Below are 13157 nucleotides of genomic sequence, written 5' to 3' on the forward strand. Positions count from 1 at the left end.
TCAATAAAAACTAGTGTTTTAATAAATAACTCACTATATATAAGTGAAAAAAATAATTGCCAACATAAACTAGAAAAATTAGATTCAAAGAAAATTTATTCAATTTTAATAGAATATGATAAAGAAGTTCCAATAGGATATCATAAGTGGAATAATATTTTGAAATGTGAAAACATACAAATTGAAGCTCAATATGTGCAAAAATTTATTCATAATTACTTAAAAGATAATAAACTGAAAATGTGCAGATGGAAATTATTACACTTTATTCTTCCAAACAAAGTCTTATTAAAACAATGGAAAATAAGCCAGAACTCTACTTGTAATTTTTGTAACGTTACAGAAGACTATAAACATTTTTTTGTAACATGCCACTTTTTAGATGAGTTTTGGGGAGAAATATATAAGATACTTGAATTAGTTAAGATTGGTAGACACATTCTAACTGAAAAAAATTTAATCTGGGGATATAAAATTAATGATAAACATTATTATGAAATAAACTTTCTACTTACAATAATTGTATTTACTATTCACAAAATACATTACTTGTCAGAATATAGAACACAAAATATCAACATATATAATGTTTTTAGGTCAGAATTTAAAATAGGATTATTATTACAAAAAAAATATATTAATATTGAAAGTAAAGGGATACTAGAAAAGATATATTCTTATATTTGATAGCATTATTGTCAGTATTGCAATATTTTATGTATTTTACAGAGCTCCTTGTACTTCAATTGTTTGATAGATGTTTGTTTTTTTGAGTTTTGAAAGTGAAAGTACAAATGTACTTTTTCCATAAATCTATATACTGTAACTTTATATTATACATAAGATATGCAAATCATGCTTAATACATTATGAGAACAAGATTCTTATGTAAACCTACCTTCCGTGGCTAATTCATTTAAATTTGGAAAGCACGTGGTGAAAGTAATTAATCCACACAAAAAATAACAAATGAATTTACCGTTATACCGGATAACAGAGAAATACATTAAACCACAAATCAAATTCGGAACACGCTTAGATAACCCGTGATTCTGTTTTTATCCCCAACATCTATCAGATAGTTACAATATATATATATATATATAAAGTTCATATTCAGAGTTATAATTGTAAAATTTTAGAGAATTAATGTATTTAATGATAAACAATGTATAACGACAAATAATATATAAACTAACAAAATTATAAAAAAATACTACCTGAAGATACCCTGGTCTTAAGGTACTAACAAACAGGGATCTTTACTGAAATAGCTGTACCAGTGAAGAAATCTGTTAACAGCATGTGATATATTGTTGTTGAATAAAAAAAAAAAAAAAAAAACGAAGCAAGAGACATACTGTTTTCAAAATTAGAAAGTTATACTATATCCATTGAGCTTAATTCTGTTAGCTGGTGACGGTGACCTTTCCTTTCAGCAAAACAAAGACATTTTTGAGTCCGTACAACCTTTTATCAGAATGACACACAGATTTAAAACAATCAATTAACATTCCAAATTTCTACTTTACAACCTTTCACTCCAGTCCAGTTGTTTTATTATTATTCCTTATTATATTGTATTTTTTTTCTTTTTATTTCTAATTTTTGTTTGAAGTATGTATTACATGCATTACTACTATGTTTCCCCCCCCCCCCCCCCGCCATTATCTAATGTGCTACTTTTGCAAATAAAGTATGTTTAAATTAAACTGTAGTGTATTGATGTTCTAATGACACAGACAGACGCAAAAAAATAATAATAGAAAACTAAAAAAAATAACAGATTTTGGAAAAAAGGGTCGCGTTAAAAAAAATTGTGTCTTGTCCCCAAGTACCTATGCGCACTATTAAAGCAATAATTTGAGAAATATATATTAAGTGTTATACAATGTGTGAATATTATGAGTCCAGGTAATTCGATCAACTTGATTTATGTATGAAAAATTATATTTATTATCTGGTCATGTCCCGCGGTTTTTTGTAATGTTATAATATAATAACAGTGTAAGTTAAGACCAAAAAGTAGACCAGGCAAATACTTTATTATCTGTACTAGTTAATTTCTGAAGATCAAGTGTCTGTCATTTATTCTGTAATTCACATCCTTTAAACAATTATAACAGCTTGTATTATCTCAATCTATCAACTAGGATACATTATTTTATTTGGCTTAATAATATATTACTGGTATTTAGTGCGACCGTGCACCTTTCGGTTGCCTCGAGTGTTTTCTATATAGCAATCTTTAACTCGTCATGTTGCGGGATTTTCAAATTCGAAAAGAAGAAGAACAGCATGATTTTCGATTTGGTGACCGTATTACTTACAGATAATTATACATTACATAACCTTACACAATCAATTTACTTTTTATGATTATTCTGATATACATGCCCCATATATGTTATTCCCAAAACCTTTAAAAAGGAGGAATCCGGGTCAGGTCATGAATAATTACAAACTGCGCTGAAGTTTTTAATGATTATTGGATAATTGACCTGTTCTATAGGTACATGTACCTAGTTTACCAGTTGACAATACAAGTTGAACCCTTGACATTGGTATAAATTCAAATGCTTAGTGATATATAAAAAAGAAGATGTGGTATGATTGCCATTAGGCATTATGGACTTTGCTCATTGTTGAAGGTTTGTACAGTGACCTATAGTTGTTAATGTCTGTGTCATTTTTAGAGTCTCTTGTGGATAGTTGTCTCATTGGGCCAAAGGGACAACTGTCCACAAGAGACCAAAATGGCCAATGAGACATGTCCACAAGAGACCAAAATGACTTAGCTGCGGAACCGTAGCTCATAGGTCTATTTGCAGACCATAACATAAGGACCTATGAGCATAGATGGTCCGCAAATAGTCAAAAAATAACATAAGGACCTACATGTATGAACATAGAAGGTCCGCAAATAGTCAAAAAATAACATAAGGACCTATGAGCTACAGTTCCACAGCTAAAAATGACTCAGACATTAACAGCTATAGTCACCATACAGCCGTCAACAATGAACGCCCATACGGCATAGTCAGCTATAACAGGCCTCGATAAGTACCGATTATCAGGTTATCTCCTGCATGTTGATATCGTAAAATATCAGCTGCAAGATATCATATGAAGCTTTTTGACGAGTGAGCATAGCGAACGAGATCAAAAAGCATTCATATGATGTCAAGCAGCTGATATTTTCCAATATCAATATGCAGATAATCTGATAATCAATTTATCAGGCTATATTTGCTTGTTTCAGAAGTGTCTTCTTTGTTTCACCAGCACACACAAGATGACTTGATAAGTTCGGGTCAAAGTTATTAACGTCGGTTCAAACATTATGACGTCGCTGATATGTCCGGGTCAAAGTTAATAAGGCCGGGTCAATGTATTTGACGTCACAAAGACATGATACGGAATAATATTAAGAGCTGAACAGATTGATATAGACAGTGGAACGACCGATAAGACATATGTAAAACAATTCAAACGAGAAAACTTAAGATATGTGCATTGTTCATCATGTTCATATTGTATATGAAGATTAATAAGATTAAAGTAAACAATGTGGTATGTTTCCAAAATAAAAGCTATACACCAATGACCAACTGATGTCGATGCAATTACTAGCCATACAAATGATACATACATGTTGGTCACCATACTTCCTTCATTTATATTATGACTATTGAGTAAATTTTTGCAAACATGGCAAACCTGTACATGTACATGCTGTTTATATACACCACATCTTCCTATATCTATATATTACTACAGTTCAATGACTCAAGTTTTAAATGCATAAGCTTATTGGTCATAACAGAATTTAAACTAACTATCATAATTGTATGAACATCATGATGAATATTTACATTCTCTCAAAGAGTTTTAATTTTACTTAGCTAATACAGAAGATGATGGATTCCCCAACAGAAATCTTGATGATCGAACAATTAAGGTGAAAAAATTGAAGAATTGCATCAATTGTTACAGAGAATCGATTTGCAAGCAGAAACAGGGGTCAAAGATAAGGGAATACAACAGCCATCCATGATCCTTTACATGTAAAGGTATTATATTGTATATACACTGTATATATTGTCTACATTTTCTGAATTTATGATTTTTAAAAATCTTTCAAAAGATATAAATGTACATTGTCATGTCATGTCATTCAAATAGAGACGTGCACACTGCAATTGTCTTTGATAAAAGATAGAGTTACATGTTACTTTTGTATGCTTTTTTAGTGTTATCAGCTTATATACTTGTTCAGTATTGTTAAAATCTATAAATGTACCTTATATGTACATGTATGTTGAAATGTCTCTCGGAATATATACATATGCATGTAATCATAATGTTTCAAAAAGCCAAACATTGTAATTATTTTTTGGGGCCCATTATAGCCTTTTGTTTGGTGTGAGCCAAGGCTCCATGTTGAAGGCCGTACATGGACCTATAGTTGTTTAATTTTATAAATTGTTATTTGGATGGAGAGTTGTCTTATTGACACTCACACCACATCTGCCTATATCTATAATATATATATATTGGGAATCCTCTACACCCTGTAAATTTCCTTTGCTTAGACTAAGTTTAACAAATATAATATGCAATGTTTATGATATATACTAGACTTGCTTGAAATTTTTTTAATTCAACTAATTATCTCCTGGCAATGCACATTTAGTTAGGGAATTTTTTATGTTTTATTTTGCAGTAAGTAGCTGTTCATGATGCTTATCTAGTCTGGGCATGTAAAACAGCAGCTGGTTCTATTTTGAAGTAAGCTATTTAGTGATTACATCAATTTCACATGACTAGACCAAGTCTTGGGATAAATTAATAGTACTCATTGTCATGATTGTACTAGCTTTTTATTGTTTATGTATTTTATGGAAAATACTGTTAGTAGAGGCCTGCAAAAATAAATTTATAAGGTGATGAAGTGTGGTTGCCAATGAGAGTAGAGACATCTAACAAATAGCATGAATAGAGTCATGGGGGATTGAATTATACTCTGTCATGTCTGTTTACAATTAAGTGTCACAAAAAAAATTGCAGGAAAAAAAACAACAAAAAATAAAATCAATTGTGTATTTAGTACAATAAGCCAATTCAAACAATGACTGACTTAAATCTGTTTGAATTTTTTCACATTTCTATTGATTAAATATTACTTTATAGATCAAATTATAAATAATATAAGGTTAAGTTATAAGGGCAGTAATCCAATTTCAGATTTTTTGTTGTTGGTTATATTGTATACAGCTGATTGTACTATTTGCAAATACTTCTCATATGTCAAAAGAAAACACAATTGCTGTACCTAATATTGTGATTTATATTGAAATTAATAAAGACAACAAAGAGTTATTCAAATAACAATTTCCCTAGGGGAAAAGGGAGTGTTACATAATTTTAGACCTCCATAGTGGCCCAAAGACACATCAAACACTCACCAAAATATAAGCCTGAACCCCTGAGGGGATCACACATCAAATGATAAAAGTTGTATATATTCTACACAATAAGAGCAAACAATGAAAGTAGGAGTTTTTAAATATAAACTGTCAGATACAAATCAATAAATGTTTTAATGTTGATGAATAAATCACAATGTGGTTAAATAGTTGTAATAAAATGTAATGTCAGCCAACAATAGTAGAAGGGTTTTATGTTTAATGATTCATGCTTTTTTTTGTTCATCTTTATATCTGTTCTGGTCAGGATAGTTGTTGATGAAGTTAATGACCAATCAACTCAAAAATAGATACACATGTGCCTTATGTTATAATCTTTCTAATGATAGATTAATGGTTTTGACCCCAATTTCATGGTCCATAGAAAATACAAAATTTATCATGACTCCTAGCTATTCTTTTAATAGAGTTATGCTACAAGATATTTTTGGGTCACTCATTAGAATATTTTTTAAATGCAAATGTTTATGATTTGATTACAACTGCATTAAGATAGAATAATTGCATGCAGAAAATTATTTCTTTTGTCATATAGATATCAGTTAGTCAATTTAATAAAATTAAACATTTTTTAATTACTTTATTGCAGAATCTACAAAATAGAGCTAAGGTCCTTTAAGCCAAGAAACTGCTAGTGTCTGAAGAGGACAATTTAAGACAGGACATGAAAATTGATTTAATGTCAAGTTGGAACAGTGATTCTGTAAATAAACTCGCCTGATCACAAGACCTCGGATTTGACTGAATCTTACATGGATAGACCAAAGTCATTTCCTAGACTGTAAATACTAGAGGCAGCTGAAAGCACAAGGCACAAAGCTGAGGTCCAAGTAAATCAGAGAGGCCTTGTCACAAGAAATGTACAGAACTTGCATGGTTTTTTTCCTTAAGGGTATATGACAAAATATTGAGATATATGTCAATGAAAATTACTTTGAATTTAAAAAAGGGCCAATTCAATGGTACACTTTTGGAATTTGCAAGAACAAAAATACCTTCATGTTTACTTTTGAATTGAAGGGGAACCTCTGAAAATAAGTCCAATGGAGGGGTTTGGTTTATTGAATTCAATTATTTTTTAAAGAAAAACAGATGAAATATTGCTCTTTAATTTCAACATTTGCATTTTGCTATTAAAATTATTTACAAGTGCAGCACATCCATGACATCAGATTATGTTATTGTGTTTGGTTAAGCTACATATTTCTTTTTACTTAAACTTTCTGTTGACTTTAAATGCTGAATAATAATTTGAGTGTGGCTCATTCGAGTGTCTAGTATTTCCTGTCAATTTTTTAGATGATTTTACCATATTATTTATAATCGCTTGCTCAAAGGGAGATAACTTATTGTATTTTCACAATAAAATGCTGAATAATAATTTGAGTGTGGCTCATTCCAGTGTCTAGTATTTGCTGTCAATTTTTTTGATAATTTTACCATATTATTTATAATCGCTTTGTCAAAGGGAGATAACTTTTTGTATTTTCACAATAAAATGCTGAATACTAATTTGAGTGTGGCTCATTCCAGTGTCTAGTATTTGCTGTCAATTTTTTTGATGATTTTACCATATTATTTATAATCGCTTGCTCAAAGGGAGATAACTTATTGTATTTTCACAATAAAATGCTGAATAATAATTTGAGTGTGGCTCATTCCAGTGTCTAGTATTTGCTGTCAATTTTTTTGATGATTTTACCATATTATTTATAATCGCTTGCTCAAAGGGAGATAACTTATTGTATTTTCACAATAAAATGCTGAATAATAATTTGAGTGTGGCTCATTCCAGTGTCTAGTATTTGCTGTCAATTTTTTTGATAATTTTACCATATTATTTATAATCGCTTTGTCAAAGGGAGATAACTTTTTGTATTTTCACAATAAAATGCTGAATACTAATTTGAGTGTGGCTCATTCCAGTGTCTAGTATTTGCTGTCAATTTTTTTGATGATTTTACCATATTATTTATAATCGCTTGCTCAAAGGGAGATAACTTATTGTATTTTCACAATAAAATGCTGAATAATAATTTGAGTGTGGCTCATTCCAGTGTCTAGTATTTGCTGTCAATTTTTTTGATGATTTTACCATATTATTTATAATCACTTTGTCAAAGGGAGATAACTTTTTGTATTTTCACATTAAATCATCTGCGAAGAGGATTATGTAAAATGTGAATTGTTGAAAACTAATTTTATGGTTCAATAAAATCAAAATAAGTTACTGCTATTCATTATAAATAAATTTCTATCAAAAATAAGGCTCAAAGAACTTTTTATATTACTAATTAACAATAACAATGTACACACATGTTGACGTGTTAATACACACCGTCAGAGTGGGTGTGTCACCATAAAATGTAAACATTGAAAATAAAACTGATACTTTTAACTAATCAGGAGACAGTTAATACACCAAATATATTTTTAAACCTATAAACTTATTATTTTCTTCAAATTTTAAGGTGCCTATGTTTGCTATTTGTTATAACCCTATTGTTATGATTCTTAAACCATCTATACAAGTAAGCATGTTGATTTGTCACTTACCATTATTTTATTGATTAGTTTGAATTTGATGAGGTTCTTCGATGTAGAACTGGACTTATTTAAACAAAAAATGTTTTGTTTATTTGTTTGATAGTAAAATTGTATGACAAACATTTGACATTTTATTTAATTTATCATCAAAACAACTATTTTGTCAGTATCTGAATAAAATTAATTTGTTAGATAATTTGTTTCTTTTATTTAAGTATATACAAAGGGAGATAATTCAAAATTGTTTTCATTATTCTGACCTGATGAGAAGTCATGAAAATAACTATGCCCAAGACAGGATGACAATAAGAAAATGCTGGAAATTGTTGTGTATGGTTATGCTTTGTCCAAAAGTTTTTGTTATCTCCTGTATTATTTATTGCTGCAATTGTCAAAATCCAAATCACACATAGAGATAGCCTTGTCCTATTGTTTATATCTGGTGTTTGTGTTTTTTGTATGTCTTAGATTCTAATCCTTCAAGTTCTTATACACATTCAGATGCAGTGCCATTCTTTACATAAAGATAAAAGCATACTTACAAAGTGGTATTGAGCTTTGCAAATGAATAACAGTCTTCAATGTTACTGACAAATTATACGTTTGCACATTGCCATATGAAACCACAAATATTATTCTACTGTAAATATACAGATCAGCAATCCATGCCTTTTAAGTCTTATACTTTGAAAATATGGATCAGAAAAGTTTGGGGATCAATTTTATTTGTTCAGTAGCTACAAAGTTATAATCATTGACACTTCCTGTTTTTCCTAATATTCGTTATTTATTTAATTAGATATTTCTAAACCAGATATTTGGGTTAAAGTAAAAATAAATCCCCTACATCCCTTTTCCAAAAAAAAAAGCAGAGGGACAAATTCTTCTTTTTCTTAATTTTTCATTTACACTATTGTTTTGTAAGTACATCAGTTATACAGGATTATATTGACTTTAAATTGCATTAAACTTGATGGAAGTTCTAATTTAAATAAGTCATAAACAAGAAATTTATTTGAATTTACATGAAATTAAATTACATAATTATTCAAATTTAGTTCATATTTAAATTTGAAATTTATTGAAATTTAATTTACGTTCAATGATCTTTAAATCTGAAATTTATTCAAATTTAAATTATATTAAAACTTCTTTAAATTTGAAATTTATTGAAATTTAATTTATATTAAAAATTCTGTAAATCTGAAATTTAATCAAATTTAATTTATATAAAAAATTCTTTAAATTACAAATTTATTCAAATTTAGTCTATATTTAAATTTTTTAAATTTGAAATTTATTTAGATTTAAAAATACCTTTAAACTAGGTTGAAATTTGGGAATTTATTTGCAATATTAAATTTAGTTTAAATCTATAATAAATTAGAAATTTTCCAGCGAAGTAAATGCATAATATTTTTTGTAATTTGAAATTTAATATGCATAATATATGCATTTAATTTTATATTAAATGCATCATTTCATGCAGTGATATGTTGTATAATTTATCATAAGCGATACTAACTATACAAAATGTTGCAACACAAAACTGCTCATTTTATCTCTTTATGATATTATCAGATATAAATGATCCGAAACGTCAGACATTGTGCTTGATATTTGATTGACTGCTGATACCATTATCTCTTATCAAAACCACATGTTTTGGGATTATTCAAAATATTACTTTGATTTGTTAAAAACAAAATGCAATTTTATAAGCTAAGTTAACAATATAACGATTTGATTTATGAACTATACGATTTTCCACGCAGGAATCAATGTGAAGGTTTGAGAAGAAAATAAATAAATCACAACAATACTGAACTCCGAGGAAATTTCAAAACGGAAAATCCTTCATCAATAGGAAAACCAAAAGCTAATAAAACGTTCAACGAATAGAAAACAACTGCCATATTCCTGATTAGGTACAATAATTTTCTTATGCAGAAAATGATGGATTAAACTTGGTTTAAAAATCAACATAAAATAGATAGAAATAAAACGCAGTAACATGTGCATGTCTTGAATCATGCGGCCAAACTGTCAAATGTTTTTGATTACATTTGGTAGCTATTGAAAAATAATATAACAGTTGGCTTTAATTGTAATATGTTTTATATATGTCAATTGTTTATCACTTCATATGTGATTATTAGCGGGTTATTTCAAAGTTTGCACCACATTTCTCATTTTAAAGAGACAGTACAGATATTACAGTTATTCCTAATATTTTTTCATTGATATTAAGTAAATTTTAAATCGGGGTAAATCAGGAAAAAAACGTTGATGACGTCATGATCCCATGGCAAAATTATGTTATGAACTCATAGATAGAACACTGTCTGCAAATCAAATGACGCGTTACACACAAAATTAAACGATTTGATTTTGGATGTGTAATATTACATTTTTTTTTTGCAGTTACATAGTGTGTTAGTGACCTAATATAAAATATACAGGGTCAGTAAATTTCATATGGGGTGAGAGCAAAGCTTGAACCCATATGGAATTTACTCACCCTGTATATATCATATTAGATTACTAGCACACTATGTAACGAATTTATCCTACCGACTATCTTTATTTGTTGAATATAGACTAAAGTAGTCTTATTTGCTATCATTACACATCTTTTTTTTTGTATGAAGTGTTCATGTGTAAAATTTAAAGAACCTTCTTCAATTAGTATGCACTAAAAAACTAATGTAAACGATAATTATATGTTATTAACAACCGTGATATAACAGCATTCAACAGAACTTTCACAACTACTAACAGTGTATTGAAATAAGCCCCGCCTCCCTACAAACCTAATATGGCATATACACGGTCACTAAGGGGTCGCTTTTTAACCAATTATATTCCTAGAAATGTATAGGAGGTAAGATAATATTTGATATTTGAGTCTGGGATACATATACCTATCACTTTTGTTCTTTTCGCAAATGTTTTGTGCATAAATCATGCTGTCAGTTTTCTCTTTTTCTCTTTTTGTTTCAGTGCTGTTTTTTAAGCTTGCCGTACGGCATCGATTTATTTATTCATCTATGAATTTTTGGTTAAAGTACAATACACATACACTGACTCGGTTAAACATTCTCCTTAAAATTTTACAATCAATTTGTAGTTATTTTTTTTCTTTTTTGACAAGACGTATTTATTGTGTAACCAAGATAGTAAATCTGGTGCCTTACTTAAGCACGATTATCTCTTGAAACGATATTACCTCATGTATATGTCTCAGTCAAAACAAGAGTTACGAAAGATACCAGAGGGATAGTCAAACACATAAATTTTGAAAATAAACTGAAAACGCCATGGCTAAAAATAAAAAAGACAAACAGACAGACAACAATACACACGACACGACATAGAGAATTAAAGAATAAACAACACAAACCCCACCAAAAACTAAAGGTGATCTCAGGTGCTCCAAAAAGGTAACCAGATCTTGCTCCACATGTGGCAACGTCGTGTTGCTCATAAGATAACAGATCCGGTAAATAATCTAATTCTGTAGGTCACATTTATGAAGGGGATTGCAGTTACGATGTAAATAAAATATCCGATATAATTTGTGAAACGGTTATTCCATAACAGTCAACCAACTCGTGAGGGCGTCCGTAAAATTTACAAAGAGATGATTTCAAGTTCACCATTTGAAACTCTTGATTTAATAGCTTTTTTGTAAGCAACAACCCTCTATCATGTCTATCAAGAAAATCTCGATAGGAAATGCAAGCACGGGAATATTGTATCAATTGAGAAATATATACACCGTATGCAGGTGCTGCTAGAATGTTGCTACTTAGAAATGGAAAGTGCACAATTGGAAAGCTGAAATCATCTCTTTTGTCGTAATATTTTGTTTTCAACCGACCCTCATGGTAAGTCAAGATATGAGGCAGCCTTAACTGTATCTGCTGTGTCATTTATCTCTAGTTCAGTGAGAAAGATGCGATTGACATAATCAGCAAATTTTAAATAATTTAGTGAAAGAACATCATCTATATACCGGAATGTAGAGTTAAAGGATATTGCTAACTTCTTATGTTTTATAACGATATGTAAAGTTAGAACGGTTAGACTTTACCAAATGAATCAAAACAAGAAGTTCTAAAATTAGTTTAGTTTAAGTTCTCAAAAACTATTTAAAAAAAATAACAAATAGTTTATCAGATTTTTACAGTTGGCTAATAACTACACATGAAAAAAATTATACAACGAATAAGAAGGGCCAATGGTAAATTTATTTGATGCGTTCATATGATTCAAACAGAGGACTCTAAAAATCTGACAAAAATCCCAAGACATGACAACGTAAGATCGAATGCCTGCAGTAACGAAAAAAGAGAGAAACAACGAACTGAAATGTTGTCGATGATTGTTGTTTTCACGCTTACAAATATCAATATATCACCGTCGACTATTTCAAGAGTAGATTAAAAACAGGAGTGACAAAATAATTCTGCTACTTAATTTTTTACATTTTATAGGATAAATAGTCTTCGGAGGCTCGAGACGTATTACCAATAATCCAAATTACAACTTCACTACTAGTGTATGCAACAGTTGTCTTTAATTAAGAAATGTTGGTATTATCACTGTAATTTTCTCAGCTAGTCTATTCATTCCCTATTGTTATTGCTTATGCTTCCTTTTTTCAATGTGTTATGGTAATAGAACAGTTGCAGATGTTCTGTAATACGCTATGGCAATATTAATATTATTGCAATTTAAAAATGTAAAATCTAAACAGTATTACACACTAAAAAAGCTACGTCCGCACTATAAACGCAAAACAAAAAAAGACTTGTAAAAAAAAAAAAAAAAAAATAAACTGTCTCCAACAAAGTATAATTCCAAAAGAATAAGCAAAGAAGATTTTGTAAACAAAAACCAAAACGGAATATAAAAAAAATGCTTATCTAATTAAACATACATATACCATATGTATTCTATTTGATAAAATAGTATAGGTACAATGTAGGTTTAATAACTTTTGGATTTTGAATCGTTTTCTGAAAGATAAAAATGAGATGGAAATCAACATATATAGATATAGGAAGATGTGGTGTGAGTGCCAATGAGACAACTCTCCATCCAAATAACAATTTA

General features: G+C 29.3%; 1 long non-coding RNA gene across 1 annotated transcript; it reads left to right on the top strand.

Annotated features, from left to right (window-relative positions):
- The first annotated feature begins 2921 nt into the window (after nucleotides 1-2921).
- On the top strand, nucleotides 2922-8203 carry LOC134699735 (uncharacterized). Its single transcript, XR_010103649.1, has 3 exons — nucleotides 2922-4073; nucleotides 4727-4791; nucleotides 6079-8203. It is a non-coding gene; the product is annotated as an uncharacterized LOC134699735 (long non-coding RNA).
- The last annotated feature ends 4954 nt before the right edge of the window (nucleotides 8204-13157 follow it).

This window comes from Mytilus trossulus, unplaced genomic scaffold (genome assembly GCF_036588685.1).
Source record: "Mytilus trossulus isolate FHL-02 unplaced genomic scaffold, PNRI_Mtr1.1.1.hap1 h1tg000085l___fragment_1__unscaffolded, whole genome shotgun sequence".
Lineage (NCBI taxonomy): Eukaryota > Metazoa > Mollusca > Bivalvia > Mytilida > Mytilidae > Mytilus > Mytilus trossulus.